Source organism: Oncorhynchus kisutch, linkage group LG9 (assembly GCF_002021735.2).
Source record: "Oncorhynchus kisutch isolate 150728-3 linkage group LG9, Okis_V2, whole genome shotgun sequence".
Classification (NCBI taxonomy): domain Eukaryota; kingdom Metazoa; phylum Chordata; class Actinopteri; order Salmoniformes; family Salmonidae; genus Oncorhynchus; species Oncorhynchus kisutch.
This window is the reverse complement of record NC_034182.2, coordinates 44,252,960-44,256,817: the sequence shown is the minus strand read 5'-3', so window position 1 is coordinate 44,256,817 and position 3,858 is coordinate 44,252,960.

Below are 3,858 nucleotides of genomic sequence, written 5' to 3'. Positions count from 1 at the left end.
CGAGGCTCCTGAGTCTGCCGATAAGAATATGGTGATTGACAGAGTCGAAAGCCTTGGCAAGGTCGATGAAGACGGCTACACAGTACTGTCTAGTACTGACTATGAAAGGTGTCTCTTTCAGATACGACCAACCTGTGAAAACCATGGACTTCGGTGACTGTAGGTGTTCGTCCTTGTCAGTGTGTTGCCTGATCTGGGCTAGGCGGTGATCTGTGATGTTCAACTAGTCTCCCTGATTGATCTGTTGTTCCTGCTGTAACGAACAGATGGCATGCAGCTGATAGGTAGTGTCTCTGCTTGTACATTGTGCTGCTTCCCTGCTCAGTGTGCTGCTGATAGGCAGTGTCTCTGTCTGTACATTGTGCTGTTGCCCTGCTCAGTGTGCTGCTGATAAGCAGTGTCTCTGTCTGTACATTGTGCTGTTGTCCTGCTCAGTGTGCTGCTGATAGGTAGTGTCTCTGCCTGTGCATTGTGCTGTTGTCCTGCTCAGTGTGCTGCTGATAGGCAGTGTCTCTGCCTGTACATTGTGCTGTTGCTCAGTGTGTCGCTGATGTACTTGTCTGCTCCTGGCTTGTAGACGACCTTCAGACTGTAGTTTTGCAGAGTCAGGAGCTTTGAAGCCTCTTGGGTGTATTGAGGAGAGGTTTACTGAATATTGCAATGAGTGGTTTGTGTTCAGTTTCAGCGGTGACCAGCTCTCGTCCATATAAGTAGCGATGGAAGTGCTGGCAGGAGAAGACAATGCTGTGCATAGTTTTGTTTGGTGGGGATGAGCACTCTCGAGGCAAATGCAACAGGCTGGCCTTTCTGCATAAGGCAGCATCCAAGTCCCCTTTGGTTGGAGTCGCTCTGGATTGTGACAGGCTTCGTGACGTCGTAGTAGCGCAACACTGGCATGGATGAAGCCAGAGATTTCATCTCCTGCACTGTAGCCTCGTGTTTGGGTAGCCAGTGCTGTGTTGTGTCTTTGTCCAGCAACCGGTACAGAGGCTCACAGACTGCTGATAGGTGTGGCATGAACTTTGCAAGATAGTTTGCAAAGCCGATGAGACGCTGTACACCTTTTGCATCAGACAGGATTGGCATGTCGAGAATCGCTCTGACTTTGTCTGGGTCCGGCTTCAGGTCTTTGGCCAAGAGAATGTGGCCGTCTTTCTTCTTGAACTGCAGCTTCTTCAGGCCAAGACGAAACTGATCGGCAGTGCTCCATCAGTGCCAAGAGCTTCACATCGTGGTCGCGTTCTGCTTCTTCGTCTGTGTCACCACAGCCTACGATCAGGACATCATCGGCGATGGGTTCAATGCCCTTGAGCCCAGCCAGTAACTGCTGCTTGGTATATCTCAGACACCACTGAGACACCAAACGGGAGCTTGAGCCAGCGTTTCCGACCCCAGGGGGTCCAGAAGGTAGTCATGAAGCTGCTTTCTTCATCCAACTTGCATTGAAGGAATGCATCTCTGGCCAAGGTGAAAATCCTGGCCTTGGGAAGCTTATAGAGGACATCCTCTAGTGTCGGCATGATGTAGTGGGATCGTTTCAGTGCTTGGTTCAGCTGGGCCTTCACAGCCACTTTCATTGCGCAGGGCACATTGCGAGGAGCACACTGGACTGGAGTGATGCTCTCATCCACTTCAAAGTGTACCTCCCCAGGCACAGATTCAATGGGCATGTTGAATACATCGTCATATCTGCTGAGTAGTTGTTCTTTGGACAGGGGTCCATGCTGGACATGATCCACAATGTGCAGGTCATTTGGTACAGTGAACTGCATCAGTCCCAGGCGTTCGCATGTAGAGCCTGAGAGGACAGGATGTTGACTGGTTTTCACAATCTCAAACTCCAGCTTGTGTTTGCGTCCCCGAATAACACATTTGGTCTCAAAGGTGCCCATAGAGCTCATTAGCTCTCCTGAGTACAGCTTTAGTCTAGTATCACTGGGCAATAGATGTGTGTCAGGTGCCAGATTGATTTAGTCTTTGTAGCTCATTACGTTGCATGTAGCATCGGAATCCAGTTGATATTGTTGTTGCTTGTTGTGTAATCATAGTGTCACAAACAATTTCTTCCCTCTTGAGTGTACAACCCCATGCATGTAAATGTCACTTTCACTGTTCTGAACATTGAGTGACATCATCAACACAGTGAATCTTGCCCTCACTCACCCTTCTTTTGCTTTTGAGACACACTTTTGCAAAGTGATTATTAGTTCCACAAGCTCTGCATTGTTTTCCGTAGGCAGGGCAGTGCTCTTTGCCACTGTGTGTATTCACAGCTACGGGGCTCTCTGTGTTCACCGTTCGTGGTGAATTACTCTGCCTCGATTGGTTTAGTCTGAATGCCTGGCAACAGCATGAACAGTATCAACCTCGGAGCGTAGGGTTTCAATTTCCATTGCCCTCATTCTCATGTCAGTGACTTCGGCAGTGCGCCACAATTCAATGGCAGTTACTAATGTAAAGCCTCTCTCTCTCAGTCGACGCCGGCGTGTATCCTTATTTGCAATTCCCACTACTATTTTGTCACGAATCAAATCCTCTTTCAGTCTCCGATATTCACAAGTAACGGATCTTTCTCTCAAACGGGTTACAAATTTGTGTACTGACTCACCCTCTTCCAGTTTGCAGCTTCCAAAAACAAACCGCTCGTAAATGACATTCCTGCTGGGATTGAAGTAATTCTCCAATGCATCCAATATATCACACTGTTGTCGTGCTGTGAGGGTGAGATTGTGCCTGCATTCGCTGCCCATTAAACTCCTTAGAGTTGCTGCTTGTACCTCGTTGGGTTTCTCATGTAGACCTGAGCCCTAGGACCATGCCCCAGGACTACCTGACATGATGACTCCTTGCTGTCCCCAGTCCATCTGACCGTGCTGCTGCTCCAGTTTCAACTGTTCTGCCTTATTATTATACGACCATGCTGGTCATTTATGAACATTTGAACATTTTGGCCATGTTCTGTTATAATCTCCACCCGGCACAGCCAGAAGAGGACTGGCCACCCCACATAGCCTGGTTCCTCTCTAGGTTTCTTCCTAGGTTTTGGCCTTTCTAGGGAGTTTTTCCTAGCCACCGTGCTTCTACACCTGCATTGCTTGCTGTTTGGGGTTTTAGGCTGGGTTTCTGTACAGCACTTTGAGATATCAGCTGATGTACGCAGGGCTTTATAAATACATTTGATTTGATTTGAAGTCACCGGCTCGGACTACCCTTATAAATTTGTATGCCCAAATATGGTAGTAAGTCAAACTAAAGATTTGAAGGCACCGATCAATAGCCAAGATTCTCAGCTTTCCGCATGCTTTTGCAGATAGGGGCTATCGTTCTCATGCCGGACTGAATTTAATAAAATAAATCAAATAGGGTCCCCAAATATTAGGACTTTACATTTTAGAGGTTTTAAGTTACCTTTTTTGTCTTGTAATTTCCCATTTAGAAGGTGCGTTGAAACATTATATAATTTCTAGCATATCCAACTCGTTAGCTAGCATGCTATCTGAATGTCGCACTGAAATTAGGGGATCACTATTGTAGCTATGGCTATGGCTATTCTCAAGAACAAGCAAGAACAAGCAAGAAGCAAGCCCCTATCATACACCGGCTCCAATCATACTACACTGGCTCCGACGCTCGTCGGATGTGGCAGGGCTTGGAAACTATTACAGAATACAAAGGGAAGCACAGCCGAGAGCTGCCCAGTGACACGAGCCTACCAGACGAGCTAAATCACTTTTATGCTCGCTTTGAGGCAAGCAACACTGAGGCATGCATGAGAGCATCAGCTGTTCCGGAAAACTGTGATCACACTCTCAGTAGCCAACGATAGTAAGACCTTTAAACAGGTCAACATACACAAGG